The sequence below is a fragment of the Halichoerus grypus genome, chromosome 14 (genome assembly GCF_964656455.1).
Source record: "Halichoerus grypus chromosome 14, mHalGry1.hap1.1, whole genome shotgun sequence".
Classification (NCBI taxonomy): Eukaryota; Metazoa; Chordata; class Mammalia; order Carnivora; family Phocidae; genus Halichoerus; species Halichoerus grypus.
This window is the reverse complement of record NC_135725.1, coordinates 78,845,259-78,866,252: the sequence shown is the minus strand read 5'-3', so window position 1 is coordinate 78,866,252 and position 20,994 is coordinate 78,845,259.

Genomic DNA, 20,994 nt, shown 5'->3' with positions numbered 1-20,994 from the left:
TGGAAGTAATGGATGCATTCCTAGAGATGTATCAACTACCAAAACTGAACCAGGAAGAAATAGAACACCTGAACAGACCTATAACCACTAAGGAAATAGAAGCAGTCATCAAAAATCTCCCAAAACACAAAAGCCCAGGGCCAGATGGCTTCCCAGGGGAATTCTACCAAACATTTCAAGAAGAACTAATACCTATCCTTCTGAAACTGTTCCAAAAAATAGAAATGGAAGGAAAACTTCCAAACTCATTTTATGAGGCCAGCATTACCTTGATCCCAAAACCAGACAAAGACCCCATCAAAAAGGAGAATTACAGACCAATATCCCTGATGAACATGGATGCAAAAATTCTCACCAAAATACTAGCCAATAGGATCCAACAGTACATTAAAAGGATTATTCACCACGACCAAGTGGGATTTATCCCTGGGCTGCAAGGTTGGTTCAACATCCGCAAATCAATCAACGTGATACAATACATTAACAAAAGAAAAAACAAGAATCACATGATCCTCTCAATAGATGCAGAAAAAGCATTTGACAAAGTACAGCATCCTTTCTTGATCAAAACTCTTCAGAGTATAGGGATAGAGGGTACATACCTCAATATCATAAAAGCCATCTATGAAAAACCTACAGCGAATATCATTCTCAATGGGGAAAAACTGAGAGCTTTCCCCCTAAGGTCAGGAACGCGGCAGGGATGTCCACTATCACCACTGCTATTCAACATAGTATTGGAAGTCCTAGCCACAGCAATCAGACAACAAAAAGAAATCAAAGGCATCCAAATTGGCAAAGAAGAAGTCAAACTCTCACTCTTTGCAGATGATATGATACTTTATGTGGAAAATCCCAAAGACTCCACCCCAAAACTGCTAGAACTCATACAGGAATTCAGTCAAGTGGCAGGATATAAAATCAATGCACAGAAGTCAGTGGCATTCCTATACACCAACAACAAGTCAGAAGAAAGAGAAATTAAGGAGTCGATCCCATTTACCATTGCACCCAAAACCATAAGATACCTAGGAATAAATCTAACCAAAGAGGCAAAGGATCTGTACTCAGAAAACTATAAAATACTCATGAAAGAAATTGAGGAAGACACAAAGAAATGGAAAAACGTTCCATGCTCATGGATTGGAAGAACAAATATTGTGAAGATGTCAATCCTACCTAGAGCAATCTACACATTCAATGCAATCCCCATCAAAATACCATCCACTTTCTTCAAAGAAATGGAACAAATAATCCTAAAATTTGTATGGAACCAGAAAAGACCCCGCATAGCCAGAGGAATGTTGAAAAAGAAAAGCAAAGCTGGCGGCATCACAATTCCAGACTTCCAGCTCTACTACAAAGCTGTCATCATCAAGACAGTATGGTACTGGCACAAAAACAGACACATAGATCAATGGAACAGAATAGAGAGCCCAGAAATGGACCCTCAACTCTATGGTCAACTCATCTTTGACAAAGCAGGAAAGAATGTCCAATGGAAAAAAGACAGTCTCTTCAACAAATGGTGTTGGGAAAATTGGACAGCCACATGCAGAAGAATGAAACTGGACCATTTCCTTACACCACACACAAAAATAGACTCCAAATGGTTGAAAGACCTCAATGTGAGACAGGAGTCCATCAAAATCCTAAAGGAGAACACAGGCAGCAACCTCTTCGACCTCAGCCGCAGCAACTTCTTCCTAGAAACATCGCCAAAGGCAAGGGAAGCAAGGGCAAAAATGAACTATTGGGACTTCATCAAGATAAAAAGCTTTTGCAAAGCAAAGGAAACAGTCAACAAAACCAAAAGACAACTGACAGAATGGGAGAAGATATTTGCAAATGACATATCAGATAAAGGGCTAGTATCCAAAATCTATAAAGAACTCATCAAACTCAACACCAAAAGAACAAAGAATCCAATCAAGAAATGGGCAGAAGACATGAACAGACATTTTTCCAAAGAAGACATCCAAATGGCCAACAGACACATGAAAAAGTGTTCAATATCGCTCGGCATCAGGGAAATCCAAATCAAAACCTCAATGAGATACCACCTCACACCAGTCAGAATGGCTAAAATTAACAAGTCAGGAAACGACAGATGTTGGCGGGGATGCGGAGAAAGGGGAACCCTCCTACACTGTTGTTGGGAATGCAAGCTGGTGCAGCCACTCTGGAAAACAGTATGGAGGTTCCTCAAAAAGTTGAAAATAGAGCTACCATATGATCCAGCAATTGCACTACTGGGTATTTACCCCAAAGATACAAAAGTAGGGACCCGAAAGGCTACGTGCACCCCGATGTTTATAGCAGCAATGTCCACAATAGCCAAACTGTGGAAAGAGCCAAGATGTCCATCAACAGATGAATGGATAAAGAAGGTGTGGTATATATATACAATGGAATATTATGCAGCCATCAAAAGGAATGAGATCTTGCCATTTGCAACGACGTGGATGGAACTGGAGGGTATTATGCTGAGCGAAATAAGTCAAACAGAGAAAGACATGTATCATATGACCTCACTGATATGAAGAATTCTTAATCTCAGGAAACAAACTGAGGGTTGCTGGAGTGGGGGGTGGGGTGGGAGGGATGGGGTGACTGGGTGATGGACACTGGGGAGGGTATGTGTTCTGGTAAGCGCTGTGAATTGTGCAAGACTGTTGAATCTCAGATCTGTACCTCTGAAACAAATAATGCAATATATGTTAAGAAAGAAAAAAAGAAGAAGAAGAATGTAGCAGGAGGGGAAGAATGAAGGGGGGGAAATCGGAGGGGGAGAAGAACCATGAGAGACGATGGACTCTGAAAAACAAACTGAGGGTTCTAGAGGGGAGGGGGTTGGGAGGATGGGTTAGCCTGGTGATGGGTATTGAGGAGGGCATGTTCTGCATGGAGCACTGGGTGTTATGCACAAACAATGAATCATGGAACACTATATCTAAAACTAATGATGTAATGTATGGGGATTAACATAACAATAAAAAAATTTAAAAAAAAAAAAATGACCTCTAAGTCCTTTGCAACTTGACAATTTCATGTTTCCCATAAACAAACAAACAAACAAACAAACAAGATTTCTGTACTGGTATTTCAAATAGATAGAGAAGGTAATGGAACTTGGAAATTAAATGATATTCCTGAAGGACTTTTGCCCCAAATCTTCCTATTACTGATCTCTAAACAGTCTCTGATACATTTTTTTCCCATTAGACATTCATTTCTTTGCTGTAATCCTGCATGACTTCATCTTTCTCTAATGAAACTGCAAGTGGATGAAAGTCATCACCTACCACTAACAATAAACTTCATATTAACAGGCTAATAATACTTTCCTAAGCAGCTGTGGGAAAGGAAGTAATTGACAAACTGGACATTTTTAATAGCTAGTGTAACACAGGCTTGAGTAGGAAGAGAGTTGGCAAGTGAATCTGCCTCAAAAATGTAACTTGTGAAGCATTATAGGCAGACAAAAATAAATAAGAGACTACTGAATACCTACTGTGTGTCAACTGCATAGCTCACTTAATTTGCATAAAAATCAATGAGGCAAATATCTTACAGAGAGAATTTTAAATACAGAATGAATTCATAACTCAAAGTCAAAGGACAAACAAGAGAGGTAGGAACTGACTCCAGAGCCATATTCCTTGCCCCCTACCATCCTGGCCACTCTCCTGCTTCCCATGCTCAAGGCCCCAAGAGGCTTCCAGAATTGCTTGTCAACCACAGCCCTGCAAATGACTCTAGAAACAGATGATTTATAGAATCACCTGATTTTCCAATCTGTATTTTTGAAGCTGTTTCATTCTTTTGTTAGTCCACATTTAATAAATTTCTATCATCTTTCTTTTAAATTCCCTAATTGGTTGGTGGGTGCCTCTTCCTCACAAGAGGTTCATGGAGGCAGCATGTAGCATTCAGTTTTATGAGTCAAAATTCAGCTGATCACTTGTTAAAAGTGAAGATCCTGAAGCCCCACCTCAGAGAGGCTGATTCAGTGGTCATGAGGGTGGTTGGAAATCTGGATCTCTTTTTTTATCCAGCACAGTTTCACCACCCTACTATGGGCAATTCCGACGCAGTTAATTCAGGAGCCATTCTTGGAGCACAGAATAGCCTGAGGCAGGTGTTAGATGAATTCTGAGTTCAAATCCACATCCTGCCATTAACTAGTTCTGTGAATTTAATACATTTTCTCAAACTGCCTCTGAGAGCCAGTTGCATCACCTATAAAACTATTAGAATTTCTGCCTCATGGCATAGGCTTGAGAACAAAATGAGGCAGTGTATTAATTCCTAGCTAAGAGTAAATGGCTTATAGTGGTGACGCAGAAAAGCAGAGATGGATAGAAGTTCAGTATAAAAACGCTGGAGCCATTTGCCTGGGTGCAAATCCCAGTTGACACATTTGCTAGCTCTTTAGCATTGAATGAATTCCTTAACCTCCCTCTGCCTTAGTTTCCTCATCTTCAAATGGGAATATCATGAGGGAAAATGAGAAAATCAAGGTACAAAGTCATTTCTCATCAGGTCACTGTAAATATTTTTTTTTAAAGATTTTATTTATTTGAGAGAGACAGAGAGAGTGCAGGGGCAGAGGGAGAGGGAGAGGGAGAAGCAGACTCCCCACTGAGCAGGGAGCCCGATGCGGGGCTCGATCCCAGGACCCTGGGATCATGACCTGAGCTGAAGGCAGACGCTTAACAACTGAGCCACCCAGACGCCCTAGGTCACTATAAATATTCAATACAGTGATACCTACAAGGAGTTTAGGACCCTGCCTGACACTGAATTCTATTACTGATATTTAATCAATAACAGTTTCCTAGAGATAGGAAACCCATCTGGTTCTCTGTGGCATGAAGCCCAGTGCTGTGGGCAAAGTAATTACTACCAAACACTGTTAAATAAAAAAAGAGCCAGTGTCAGGGGTACGGATGATGTGAAACCAGAGTAAGACTCTTAGATGATGTCCAATGTTCCAGAAATTAAGCACATGCCTGGCAGAGACTTCCTGAACCAACTTTTGCCCTCTTCTAAAGCCAAAGCACATTCCAAGGGGGAATTTAATCCATATGCTTCTCATTTAAACTGTTCAAATATTATTGGATAAAACTATTTGGTGCTTAAAAAGAAATACAAAAGAATCACAACATGATTTCTTAAAAAGCTTTTTTTCTGCCAGACAAGAAACCACAAGTTGGTAAACAAACCTGTCAACCAAATGATGTGACAGATATTATCATCCTGATTTCTTTCCACCACTCCACAGTATTACTGTGTATTTCAATTGCTTTCACTCTGTTTCACTTTTGCCTTCCTTTTTGGTCTGTTGTGTTTCATTTTCTCACCTTTATTTCAACTACACCTTGAGAGTGGGTAGATTTTGCTCTCCAACTGTGCAGCAAAGAAAAACAGGTCTGACACTTATTTCTACATATATTTGTATAGAATGAAAAAAATAGAGGGAGAGTTCCCATGTTCATAGGCAGATAACTGCATATTTAAAAATCTGAATTAACCAATCTAATCTTGTGGTTTTCATTAGGTTTTCGCAGAAGTGAGGCACAAAAGGGAAACCCCGACTGACAGATATATGCATTCACCTGCACATGTAAATGTCCCCTCTACAGTATTTTGAATTGATAGTAAGTCAGATTGGCAACTAACTCTGTAATATAAGGCAGAAAATGGTAAGGGCATAAGAGAGGAATGAAGATTCTATACAAATGCAGAGGAGGAAAGGATTCATTTTGGTGAATTTGTTCATTACATATTTTAATGTAATGTAATGAAATCACATTGATTTAATGTAATGAAATCATCATATTTACAAAGGATGAGTAGGATTTTACACACAGAATTTGGATAAGCTACGGACTGGCCAAACAGTGAGACTAAAGACCACAATGCACAAAATGGCAGACAATATTCAGGGAACAACCTGTCATTCTGTTGGATCAGAACAAACCTTGTAGAACAAACCTCTGAATCAAAATCAAATTTTAAGGAATATAAAAGTCACCCAAGGCAAACATTACATGTGAATTGAGTCCTGTTTATAGTGGCTTCAGCCAAATGGTCCTCCAAATTCCAAATTTGGCTTGATTTCTACCAATGATGGGAAACTCAGTATCTGTCCCAATAGTCCTTGGCATGTTTGGAAATCTATGATTATAAAGAATAAACACAGTCTTTCCTTACAACACTAAAGATATTTAAGGAAAATAGTTATTTATTTATTTATCCACCATCTCCTTGAGTCTATGCTCCAGATTCTGAACTAGTAACAGGATGATTGACGGTGATCAAACAGATCCAAACTCTGCCCTTATGCAGCCTTTGGCCCCATGAAGGACACACACAGGCAATCAAAATACACTGTGATGGGTGAATGATGAGAGAGCTTCAGGTACTGAGGAATTACATCAGAGAGGCATAGAATCCAGATTAGTGAAAACAGAAAAATCCTGGTCTCCAAAATTACATTGCTTTTTCTACAGACAAAAACTCAATTCCTTCCATTCTTTTGCTCACTGTCTTGTTCACTTTTCTGTGATCATGTTCTAATCTGCCTTCTCTTCCTAAAAATTGGAAGTAGTACTGTGAGTCCCATCTGAATAGGGAGTATTAATTATCTAACTATTTTTACATGTTAGATTTCTAATTATGAAGTTTTTATTTGTAGCAAACACTCATGTTAGGTGACCATCTTTCATTATTTTATTATTTGGATTATACCAGCAACAAAACTCCCAAAAAGTTATCCAGGCACATGCATGTACATACAACATACACACACACACACACACACAAACACACCACTTACATACACATTTTTGTCATTATAAATTTTTGCAATTGCTTCTTTCTCTTGGACTTTCCTTTTGTATTACTACATCCCCCATTTTAGATACAGTTCATTTCTCCAGGCTGTTCAGGACACTTTGAATTCTAAGTCTGTCATCCAACATATTCCTACCTTCATGTCACCTGCATATTTGATGATCATGAGCCTTTACTCTTCATCCAAGACATTGATAGAAATGTTGAACAATGCAGGACAAAGGACAGAGCCTGCGGGCTGTCGCCATTCCCTCTCCTCAAGGTTGGCATTGATCCATTAATTAGCACTCCTGGGGACCATCTTTCAACCAGTTACAAAACCAGTCTGTCATACCTCCATCAAGCCCCCATTCCTAACTTCTTTCTACAAAGACATTAGGGAAGACTTTGTGAAATGGCTCGTGGAAAGCTAAATATGCTATATAGACTTTCTTTCCCTGATCTACCATCCTAGGCTATAAATACTCTAGAGTGAAATGAGGTCAGTCTGATTTGACTTACTCTTGGAGAGCTCACGCCATGACCAAAGTGAAAGTGGTACTCTTTCTGGATGATTAGAACTTCAGAATTTGGGAGCTGTAAAGGATTGTAGAGATTATCTCATCCAGGCTCATCATTCCACAAGTGAGTCTCAAGCTTGAAATAACTTTGCCCATGGTCACACAGCTAGTCAGAGCTTGAAATGTAGTTATAACTTATATTCCCCTTTTCACACTTAGGAGTGGAATTGACTTTAGAAAAGCATTTCTCAAAATATATTCCATGGAATATTACTTCTAGGCTGAAAAAAAAAAGTCCCCATGTTCAAAGGCATTTGAAAAACCCTGTGCATTGCTGTGTTAGTGATTCATAATTTATTCAGTCACTAAATAACTATTTACTGCTTGTCCCCTATGCCTCAGACCCTATGCTAGGCACAGGGATAGGACAGTGAATAAGATGTCTTACCGATTTTCTTCTAGGGGGAAGACAAACATTAAATAACTAATTACTCCAATAGAAAGATTACTATGAATTGTAACTTGCTCTGAAAGAAATTTACAGGGTGTTCTGAGAGATGGGAGGAGTGCGAGAAACATCCTGAGACAATGACATTTAAGTACACCGAAAGCTCAGACAAGAAATATCTTGGCATACCCAACACGATGAAGGAATGGGGGAGGTTGTCAGCCAGGACCTGAGAAGAACACATAAGAGCTAAAGAAAAAGTCTGTTGGGGAGGTCAGAGGAAAAAATAAAAATATGAATATGAAGTACACTGATGCATTTTGAGGAGAAGGACCCAACTTCATTCGCATTCTGAAAATACGACCCAGCCTGCTCTGTGGTGACAGTGGGGACAGAGGAGGAACACAGGAAGCGGCCAGAGAAATTCTGGCAAAAGTTCTGGAATGCAGAAATTAGCCTCTTCAATACTGACCTACTATTAAAAAAAAAAAAAAATGAGGAAAACTGTTAACCTCTTTACCATTTTTTCCCCAACATTTTCCAAACTTATTTGACCACAGAAGCATTATTTCAGTAACAGCTATTTAACTCCATGAAATTCTGATGAACACATTCTAAGAAATGCTGCTTTGGAATATCTCAGCCTAAAGTCACATTCCAGGCCCTTCAAAAATGGTAACAGAGCTTGCCATTTGCTTGATTTGGAGAGTTTTATTTGTTTCTTTTCTTCCCAGCAGATGATGCATTTGCTTATGAGGGTCACCCTAGTGCTAGCTGGTTTACTTTCATTCAAGTTGCCAGGTGTCAGGCTTAGAAAAAATACAAGCCCTCAAAGTAATCCTAATATATAACCATGTTTACTTATGTATCCTTTCATTCCTCACCTCTCTCTACTCACCCTCCACTCACAATGCTGTCTGTTTTCAGAATGGAATTCTAATTGCTCATTAATGTTTAGCAAAACTAACTCCTACATTAAAAAAAAATAATACCTCCCGGACTAATTAACCAGCAATGAATTTCACATTTGGGTACATTTCCATAGGCTGATTTAATCTTATTTTTAAATAAGGAATGAGGAATAAGAGGACCAGAAGGAGGCACCAAGGTGTCAATATAAAATAATACTCAAATTCAACATGCGTAGTGTGATTCCTGTACATCAGCTCTTTTAATCTGTAAGGCAGAACTTCTGATCCTGGAATGTGTGCATGGATTACCTGAGGGCCCAGCTGAAGGCAGATCCTGATTTAGTGGGTCTGAGTGGGGCCTGAACTTCTGCTCCCCAGCGATGCTTGTAGACCTGGGACCACACTCTGAGTGGCAGGAGTGTGAAGCACCGTTTCAATTTTGCGTTTCAGGGAATCTTCTTATGAAGTGTTTCATCAACCAGTAACAGAAAATCCCAATCCCAACAAGTCTTAACAATGACACTGTTACATCTCACACAACGGATCCAGTGGTAGGGCGGCTCCAGCCTCTGTATGTCAGCATCCCAGTGAGGTCATCAAAGATGCCGGTTGCTTCAATCTCCCCACTCTGCTCTTCTCAGCAGTGCCGCCATCCTAAGGCCACTTCTCCTGGTCATGATATGGATATAGCAATTTCGATGTCCTATTCAGATGTGACAACATCCAGAGGAAACTATTTCTCTTCTACAATTTTCTTAAGAACAGCGCCATCCTGACGAGAGTCCCCCAGCGGATGTCCCTCACATTCCATTGGCCAGATCTGCAACACGTGCCCAGCAGGAGAGCCCAGGGCAGGTACTCTACCTTATGCCCTCTGCCCAAAACCAGATCACCTGCTATTTATTGGGCAAATCACATCTATGCCTTGATTCTTCCTCAGGAAACTGCATCTCTGAGCCTGAAGGTCACACACACAGGCTGGAAATGCCAAGGAGTCGAAGTCCTAAGTTAACAACTTGAAACAAGTGAGGATGGGAACTGAAATCTGGCCTCCTCAGCAGGTAACTCTTCAGTCCTGCAGAAGGTCCACAGCAGCACTAACTCTCTGTGGCACACAGAGGAGGCCGACCGCTGGTTCATCCTAGGTGGCTTCTCACAGAATGCCCCCTTTACAGTGATCCCCAGGAGCATGCCCCAGTACGCTACTGAACCCATACTGGGCTCTGTTCTTGGAAGAACAACTTACAGCAAGTTAAAATATCACAGCCCAACCAACTGGGGAATGGGAATACCCCAATCAGCATAGATGGCTGGTTTAACAAACATGAGCCCCAGAGCGGCAGCACCCATCTTACCAGGGAGCTTGTTAGAAACCAGGGTCCCTCCCCAGGCCTCTAGGATCCGGATCTCTGGGCCTGGAGCTGAACAATCTGTGTTTTCACAAGCCTTCCAGGTGATTTTGATGCATGCCAGCTTTAAAAACCCCAAGTTTAATCAATATATCCCCGGTTCTCCTCCCATGAATCACCTGATCATGAAGAGAATGGATAGATATCTGAATAAAATCATGGTTCTGTTAAGGAGTGTCAGGTGTGGTGGATGGAAAAACAGATACTTCAAAACAACCATATCTGCTTCCCTGAAGTCAAGAGTAGAAGCTAGTTGCCCATAACCACAGAATTAGAGAACAGGAGAGGTGGGCTCTGAACCCTGGCTGATGAGAACAGACACAATGCTCCTGCCCCAGTTGCCACAGCTCTGTGGTCACTGCGGGATCATGGGCAAGGCTGGAGAGGGAAGGCCACCGAGAACAAGATTTCCCTTGCCACAAGCCAAGCCACAGCATGTGTTCCTTCAGTGGCAATAAATCCCACGAAAATGCAGATAGATAAAGTGTTCTGACATTTATATCCAGCATGAAATACACGAAAATAATAAGAGGGAAGGATAATAGTGCAACATGAAGCTTTTATTAATGTTAGACTAACTCTGTAGGGGAAATGGCTCATTTTATTGCTTTAATGTCAGGCTTTCTCCTTTCCTCCAATGGGCATAAAACTGGTGCTGCCTCTGATTTTCATTCAGTAAATGAGAAAGCAGTTATTGAATGGCTCGGTTGTGTCTAGAAGGACTGTATGAGCCATGGGGATGTACAGAAATGCAGGAGATATGGCCCCTCCCAGGAGTTCATGATCCAGTTGGGAAAACCACACAAATGGGCATATTCAGATTTAACATTTACTGAAATGTTCCAGAGACTGATGTTGATTGATTTTATGTCTATTACTTCATTTAAAAATACACACAAATTAATAAATAAATACCACATTAAGACAGAGTATAACCAGGTACTAACTTGTATTCAATATGGGTTCTGAGAAGAGAAAGACTATGAAAAGTGCAGCTCTATCATTAATTTGCTACATGAGCATAACTAACTCATTTCCCTCGTCAGATGTTTCCTATTTAAAATGAGGGCACTGAACCAGAAGAACGCATCCCAAAATTATGTTCTGTGGAAAATTCCTCTTTAGGATATTAATAGGTTTGCAACATTAAAAAAAAAAAAGGTTGAGGGTTGGGGGCAAGTGGCATAAGATAAAAACATTTAGAAAACATTTAGAAACATTTTAGAAACATGTTCAACACATTTGAGCAGGTTTGTTACCCAAAAGACCTCTCAGAACCTTGAAGATGCTTCTGTGTTTTGGGAATCTACAAGAGGAATATCTTATTTGTAGCATATTGTAAAGTTGTTTGATTACAAAACCTACTATATATGGCACTGAGTAACATCCTTTAATATGCCCCAGAACCAGAGTGGAAAATGCCAGAAATCATGTCTAAGGACTCTTTGAGCAACATGGTCCTGAAAGATGGCAGCTCAGGTCAGCTCCCTTGGCCAATCTTTAAAGGATGACTCAAGTTCAATTCAGGGAACAGAAAGGACATTCACTGAGGGGGATACAGCATGAGGAAGAAGAAGAGGAAGAGAGAGGAAGAAGGAGGAGAAGAAGAAGAAAAAGCAAAAGCTTGGGATAATGTTTTCCTTTACTAAGACTATAAACAGTAACATACCTTACATTTGTCCAGTAAGTTCACAATGCATTTTCAGACAGGTTCACTAATTTAAAACCCCTTGCAACCCAGGTTTAGCTTTTTGTTCTCCACTTTTTTTTTTTTCCAGTGAGAAAACTGAAACTTGTAATGGTAGCATCTAACTTTCTCAGTGTCACCTTCTGTGTTCCCTCTCCCCTGATCCCTTCACTTTTTGCTGAGCTTATTTGCTTATTAAGGTTTCTGCATTTCAGAGTGTGCTGGGTTTCTGGCTTTTAGTTCTTCCACAGCATCCTGCTATGTACTCTGGAGCCCAGCCCTGGTCATCAAGGACCCAGTGCACCTTTAGCATATATTGGCAATAAAGGCAATCCCACGGGGCAGGGAGGCTGTTTATATGGAACCCTGACTGGGTTGTGCTAGTCTTCAATATATACCACCTGGGTCTGGCCCTGGTGATACCACCAGCCCTCAGCCTGGTGTCTGTAATTAAATACCCCTGATACTGCATGAGTTAATTGCTACATGTTTATAAAGGTCTTTGAGAAATCAAAGTTCTGCCTGGTAGGGAGGGTGCTCTGAAGGCAGATGTCTAATGGGAGAAGCAGGAAGTTTGGGGCTGGGAGACCAGCTGGCTGGGCTCAGTCCCAGGCTCTGCACCCTCTTCCTGGATGATGTTGGGCAAGTCACGCCTCTTCTTCTAGCCTTTTTGTCTCTTTGTATTTTTTTTAAAGGAGCTTTCTAAGGCTCCTTTCAGATCTCACATACATTTATTTTTTAATGCGAATTGACCAAGTCAAACTCAGCAATCAATGAGGTGACCAGTGTCACATCAGATAGCCCTTGTGGCCATTATTTGAATCGGGGCACTTGAAACCTTCCCAACCCCCTTCTCCTGCCAGAGAAGATGAAAGCATCATTTCTGACCTCAGCACTGGCCTTTGCCTTGAACTTGGCATGCCTTTCACATTACCATTTCCAGCTGGTTCTTTGCCCCCCCGGCAAGACCAGACTTTTCTGAAAGAGTGTAAACTTCTCTGAATGATATTTAAAAATAAAATATAATTGATTTCACAGCTCCTTGAACCTCTCCTATCAGGAATTGATTTTTTTTCCCTCTTCTGTTTTACACTCTTGGAAGTGATTTGAGTGATGGCAAGTAGAAACTTCAATACATAAACATTCCTCATTCTTTCTCCCTTTCTCTTTAAATTCATCCCTGATAAAGAGTGTGTGTGGGTATGTGTGCAAGTGCATGCATTTGTACAAGTGTCCTTTCACATATGTTCATATCTGTATTTCCATGTCTATGAGTTCATCAATCTGCATTCTCTGTACATGTACTTTTGTATATCAATGTCTCTGTTTTTGTGTGCACCCACATATGCAGAAAATACATTTATGTATGTGTGTATGTTTTCCGTATATATGCATCTGAATGCAAATTTGCATGTGTTTATGAGCATACAATTAGCACCTGAGTTTTTGCAGACATATGTTTGCGTACATGCTTGTGGTTTGTGCATAAATTAGCCTATATATGAACAGATGATTTTGTGTCCAGGTAATTGTGCAAGTCTGTTATATCCATATGAATAGATACATGTAAGTGCCACTGTAGTTAGATTCACATTTCAAGGCATACCTAGCCTTGCTTTTCCCTCTCCTCCCCAAAGAAAGAATAAACAAAACTCAACTCTTCTTGGATGCACCAGACAGCTCCTGCCGATTTGGACAGTCATTATGAACTACGGAGTGCTCTCCTCTGCCAGCCCAGTATTAGCTGTCACTTCCTTGGATAGGATAAAGTCACCCAACTGGACTGTATCCTAATTATCTGGCAAGAAAGGAGGTGTGGCAGATGCTGCCGAGGGACCCAGTAACCCCTTCCTCTGAAGCAGCCCAGGGACTCAGTTGGCTCCCTAGAAGCCACCCCTGGAGCTAGTGCTAGACGATTTTTGAGTGACACAAGGGCTAGCTTAACATGGTGCTGACTGAAATGCTGGTGTGGCAGAAGCTGTCGGTGCCAGACAGGCCCAGCACACCTATTTTCCATCCCTGGCCTGCCTAGATTGTTGTGAGCGGCAGGTCTGTGCTTCCTGTCAGTCAGCCTGTCCACTCGTAGCTAGCAGCACTGCCAGGGTGGTCAGTCTGTGACAGTGATGGCTGGCTGGGGAGAAATGGAACTCATGTTCACATAGCCCTTCGGCTTCCTTTAGCAGGGAAAAGAAGGAGCTCCCACATGGGGACCTGCATCATCACCCAGGGGAAAAAAATATGAACACTTCTACCAGTTGAAAGTAGAGTAAGACATAGAGACTCCCCACAGACACTGAGGAGAGGTGGGCTAACGTAATCTGGGGGTGCAAGTGGGGAGCTGGAATAAAGGAAAGCACACCAGGTTGGTAGTATGGAGACCTAGGTTCAGGTTTCCACTCGTCTGTCCACTAGTGGCTGCAAGACTCTGTACAAGTTACTTTAGGCAGATCTCAGGACAAGGTCAGGTTTACTCTCAAAATAATGATAAGACGGAGTGGGGGTCTGGCCATACTCTGGCATGGTGGGAAGAGTCCCAACATCAATTTTTAGGAGGAAATCTAGTCGAATAAGCACAATACGTAGGGTATTGCTTTGCCAACCATAGAAGTTATAGCCAAGATCAACAAGACCCTGAAAAGATCCAGGTCTAGCCTGTTCCTGTCTTCCAGGCTCCCGTTCTACTGCTCACTGATTATCTGCATGTGGATATTTCACATTCCAGATACTCAAAGCCAAGCATACCTTTCTCTTCCCCAAACTCCTGTGGCCACCACATGCAAATTGTTACCCATCCCAAACCTGAGTCACCTTTCACCTCTTTGCCTTTGACCCATCTCCAACCACTCAACAAATCCTCTGGACTTTCCTCCTAAATACCATGTTAGTCCATCTTTGCTGCCAACACAGAAGTCCAGGCTGACCGGCATCTTCTTTTGCCTGGATTTTACAATGACCTCCTAAATCATCTCCCTGCTTTTACTCTGTCCCTTTCAAGTCCATTCTCCACACTGAAGCCAGAGTAACCATTTAAAAACCATAACTTTGGTCATGTCTTGCCCTCACTTAAAACCCTTCAGGATCTTTCTGTCATCCTACGGAAAACACACAAATCCATTGGCATGGCCTGTGAGGATTTCCATGATCAGATCTGTGTCCACAGCCTCAACTTTTCACATTCTGCTCCTCATTATCAATGTCTTCCATGCCCTACAGTAAAGAGATGCTCCCTCTCACCCTCTCTCCTGCTACCCCTCTACCTGAAATACACAGTTTTCCACTCTGTTCATCTGACCAATTCCTACACACTGTCCAATTTAGGCTTAAACAAACATATTTCCTTTGAGAGGACTGTTATATATCTCAGTGCAGATGAAACACCCTTGCCAAATCACCCTGTAACAAGTTCTACGTCACTTGCAAAGAACTCCTCACATAGAATGAGAACTGATTGCTTAATTGATAGTCTTCCTTATTAAAGTTCATGTTGTTTTAGGGCAGAGGACAGGTTTGAAATTCCACTTCTGTAGCTCTCCTGCCTAGTACATGCTTAGCACATAGAAAGTGTCCTATAAGTATGTGCAAAGTAAACTAATAAATGAATACCAATTAATAATACTTTACATAAGACTATGTTATGGGAAGGACTTCAAATATACAACAGAGACTTGGAATGTAAGTTCCTGAGAGTAGGGACTTGTTATGTACATCAGTGTACCTCTCTCCACCCCAATAGAAGGGTCTAGTACAGGACAGGTTCTCCATTAATATTTAATAAATTAAGGATTTTTAAATAAATAATTTATTATGCTGTGCACATATCTGGAATACACCAGGTTTCTTAACTTCTTCCACCTAAATACCTATGACATCAAGGAAGAGTATATATGTCCCTGTAGAACATCTGAAGATGGAAGTTAAGATGGTGCACTTTAAGGAAGAAATCTCTTTCAAGTCTTAAGTTATAGCTCAAAAAGCATGCAATTTCTCCATCATGTACACAGTGTGTCTGTGTTCATTTAGATGTAGGTTTACCTTACTTGCCATGAGCAAAGCTAATCACTGAGAAATATATGCTGTACACATTGTCTGGTTTTACACACTTTCTGGCATATGGCCACATACCACTGCCAATAAGCTTATTTTACTTGGAGAATGAATGAAACCCCATTGGTTAACTCAGGAGCCGTGCTGTGGCCAGAGATACGATGTGGACTCAGTGGTCTGCCAAATATCAAAACCTCATTTGGGGATGAGGTTTTGGAAGTTTCTCTCTAGAATTATACACACAGGAAGTCTCCTATAAATGAATCCAGGAGCTAGCCAGGACAGGAGTAATTGTTCACTGATATCTCACAGCTATCAGAGTCCATCTCTTGCTCCTCCCACAATGTCCTCTCACTGCTATCCAGCAGTTCTCTCTTCCAGGAGCCTCCCTTCTGCCTTTTTTCTGTCTGCCAGTGGTAATTGCACAAAATGACTCATGCCCTTCCATTCTCTCATGCATAGAACACAAGGCTTTTGAGGCCTCTTACATTATCCCCTTATCCTCACATACCCTCACTACTGAATACCATCTGCAAATTTAATTAGCCAGCAATTTATTCCCTTTGCCTAATCATTAATGAATTCGAATAACTTGATGAAAATGGGAAAGAAGAAAGTTTCTCAAATGCTATGTACAGAATAGAGAACTTCAGCTTTTTTTTTTTTTTTTTTTACTCTCTCCCGCTTACTGTGATGGGGGGCCAGGTGATGGAAGCCCAAGTCATTCAGAAGTCAGATATAAAAATACAATGAGGTTCAGTGGGAGTTTTTTAAGTAGTTCTAAATAAAGAATACCAAGGAGCTTATCTAGCATAATACAGTTGTTTGTGACACAAAACTGTTTCATTCACTTTGAAATGTTGTTTTTTCTTCTAAATACTAGGTAAGCAATTTTCAAAACTATTTAGCCATTTTGGGGCCATCTGCTTATGTAGTATTGCCATTCTTTGGGAGGCCTCCTTGAAGAATCTGGGTTCCTACTTTGATTGTCCTGGCTTCAAATCACTTCTCTTTCACTGATTTCAGAGGACTTTTTTTTTTCCCCCCTTCTGAATCAGCAAAGCAATTAGGTAAGCTTGTTCTCTTTCCAGCAGTGATTCCCTGGGAAATTTCTTCTGACCTTTGGGAACAATCCAATCCGTGGTACCAGAGAGAAGGTTCCTCTTGTCTCTGCCAACAGCCAGTAAGCATGGTTAAAAATGTCCATTTTCAGATATTGGTCTGGAAAGTTTGAAACAACAAAGATGGCGATACAGCACATTGGCCAATGTTGGATGCTTCCCTGATTGGGTGTGATGAGTTTCAGGCAGCATCCACAAAGAAACCAGTGCATTTTTGCATTGAGTGTTGTCTTTGCTACTATGTATCTTCACCTTAAAGTGTTATTCTAAAGCATAAATAAATGTACATGAATTACTTGAATGTTATGTCACTAAAATATACAATAATATAAAGCAGTAGGAAGACAGCTGACTATAAGGTTAGAACAAGCAATCTCTTCTATTTACACACTGTGTGGTTTCTACTCAGCAATTCCCATCTCTGAGTCTTGTTTCCTTTCTTAAATGAAGTAACATGATCTTAATTATACTTTGAGCTAGGTAAGGAAAAAGACTGCAGTTCACTGATTTTTATATACACAAAGCCTACCACAATACAAATAGTTGAGGATAAATTAGTGTTTATTGAATAGACATCAAGAACTGTTTTGAGGCTAGTGTAAGAAAATGTATGAGTACAAATTACAAATAATCATCATCATCACTATTATTATTAATTGCTACAGTTGTGGGATTGACTTTCATTGTTAACTGAGAGGAACCTGGAATACCTAGAAAATTTAAATTCATTAAACATTTCTAAAATGTGTGCCAACTTTCTTGTTCTGTTAGTTTATTCTGATGGGTACAAAATGAATCTTTATTTCTGATGGTAAGTATGTGACAAAACTCACAGTCATGGTTAAAAATGTCCATAAACTTTGTATAAGAATGCAGATGATAGCTCATGACTCCAGAATCATGGCCCTACATACACATTTCATTACCCAAAGAGAATTAGATGTGTGCCATCAATGGGGCAAAACAGCATATTAGAAAATAGCATCAAAATTGAGGTCAGAAGATATAAAGTGTAGCACTCGCTCTACCAACAGTGATTGTGTTAACTGATGGGGTAGGCAGATTTCTAAGTGGCCCTCAAGATTTCCACCACATTGAACACACACCCTGTGTAATTCCCTACCTCCCTATATGTGAGTGGGGTTCATAATTATGAGGAGATAGGACTCCCCTGATAGGTTACCTTATATGGCAAAGGCAAAGAAACTTTTCAGATGTAATCAATGCCCCTAAGCAGCTGACTTTAAGTAAATAAAAAGGGAGATTATTCTGGGTGGGCCTGGTCTAATCAGTTAAGTGCTCTAAAAGATGGTCTAGACATTAGATTTAAAGCAGCACAGATGTGTTCCTTCTGGCTTTGAAGTAGCAAAGTGCCCTGTTGTGGAAAGGGCCTTGTGGCAGGAAATCATGGGCAGCCTCTAGGAGCTGACAGCCTCAGTCCTATAACCTCAAGCAACTGAATTCTGCCAACAGCCAGTAAGCATGAAAGAGGATCCTGAACTTCATATGCGATCACACCCTTGAGCTGATTTTAGCCTGATGGACTCTGAACAGAGGACTCCTCACTGACCAAAGCTGCGAGATAAGTGCCTGTTGTTAGAAGCTACTGAATTTGTGGCCATTTATTATGTGGCAATAGAAAACTCATACACCTTGGATAACTGATTACCCTAGTGACCTCAATATTAAGAGTCAAGATTATAACCTCTTCTAAAGTTTTGAAATGTGTAAGAACTAGCCCAATGCAAGATATACTCATCATTTATAGTCCTCAAAGTTTGCTTCAATTCCATTTTCCCCAGTCAACTCAACATGTATTAAATTAAACCTTTCAGCTGCTTCCTCCTTCTACTAACTCCCAATCAGCTTTGCCACATATGGTTCATCTTTTGGTTAACAGCTTCACCAACTACCTAGTGCCCAAAGCTAGGAACCTTGAGATCTTTCTCTATCCCTTCCTCTCTTGATTCTCACACAAAGGATAAACTGTCATCTCATCTGAGAAACTTCCTGTAGCCTGGTATCTCTGGTGCTTCCCTACTATCCATCCGGACAACTGCTATGGCCTTCTCGCAAGACTGTCACTGCCCATTTGGTACATTTTTTCACAGCTGTAAGAATTATCTTTATCAAGAGAAAGCTGTTTTATTCACTCTCCTGCTGAAACATGCCTAAGGGCTTCTGCACATGGCATTCTGTGTTCTTCACAATCTGGTTCCAGTCTTCCCCTCTCCTTTCTCCACCATGTTCCCTGTAGGCCATGCTTAACTTTCCATGAATATAATATGAATATAATATAATATAATGAATATGGCTTAGTGACACCTATGAATATAATAACTTGATTTACATCCCTGTCCAAAAGAGGGTGCACTGATGTCCTAACCTCCAGTACCTGTGAATGTGACCTTATTTGGACATAGGGTCTTTGCAGATGCAATCAAGATGAGGTCATTAACGTGGGCCCTAACCCAATGGAACTGTGTCTATATAAGGGGAACATGTGGACACAGACACACATGCAGAAGAGAATGCCACATGAAGACAGACAGAGACCGGGAGAAGACAGCTGTGAAGACAGAGGCAAAGACTAGAGGGATGCTGCCATGAGCCAAGGAATGCCTGAGGCCACCAGAAGCTGCAAGAGGCATGGAAGGATCCTCCCCAGAGGTTGTGAAGCCACCATGACCCTGACAACACCTTAATTTTGGACTTCCAGCTTCCAGAATTATGACACATCCATTTCCGTTTTAATCCAGCCGTTTGTGATGCTTTGTTATGGTAGCTGTAGGAAATTAATACAATGGATATGCCAACCCCTTTCAACGATCCAGGACTTTGAACAAGCTACTCCCTTTTCCCAGAAACAAAAATTTTCTAAACATATTTTAGGATCCAGTACATAAACCATATCTTCAGATAATCCTTCAAGGAGAGACTCGGACCAAGTTTGCTCTCTTTTCTTGATTTTCTCAGAGCAGGTTTTCTGATCTCTGTTACAGGACTTCTCACTGAATTGTCAGTCATAATTATCTTGACAGTCTCTTACACTAGACTGAAATTGCTTTGAGGTCAGGAATTATGGCATATAGTTCTTCAACATATGCTTATTGAATTAAAAAAAAGAATAAAACTTTTGCCAGCTTCATGTATCTAATGGTACCTAACTTTAGAAATAAAATATTGTGTTTTGTTTTTTTTTTTCAATTAAGTTGTCCTTCAGACACCCTGGAAGATAGGACTGTTATTTCCAATTTATTTTATTTTATTTTATTTTATTTTTTTAAAGATTTTATTTATTTATTTGAGAGAGAGAGAGAATGAGAGAGAGCACATGAGAGGGGGGGAGGGTCAGAGGGAGAAGCAGACTCCCTGCCGAGCAGGGAGCCCGATGCGGGACTCGATCCAGGGACTCCAGGATCATGACCTGAGCCGAAGGCAGTCGCTTAACCAACTGAGCCACCCAGGCGCCCTGTTATTTCCAATTTATAGATGAAGAAACTAAGGATCCATAAATGTTGGTTTCACTTGCCCTTTTGCTCCCAGTAGATTAACAAGCCTCCAATGCCCTCCAGAGGGTGGCTATCAGTCTCTACCAGGTGTCACTAAGCCACATCAATTTTGGGGGCTGAGTAGTTTTTTGATGATCGTAAGTGTGATCAGCGGATGGAAGTTATAATGGAAATTTAAAAAATAAAAATTATTAAAAAAAGGCTTGAGATGAAATATGTCATATGATCCTTTTGAGTAAGTCCAACATTTATCACCATTTCATTGACATGCTGAATGAATTATATATATGGCATTATAATGATGTAATAGCTCACAGTCCTCAATGACTTGTGGAGTTGAATGTTCTGTCTGGGTGCAGTTTATGGAAGCAAGAGAGAATGAATGTAGTCATCTGGCACACTGTTCAGGGCTTCCCCAGCTACACTTTCCTTGTATTATTGCCATTGTGTAAATTCAATGTATTATAGGCAACAAATTCACTTGGACTGGGGATAAATACT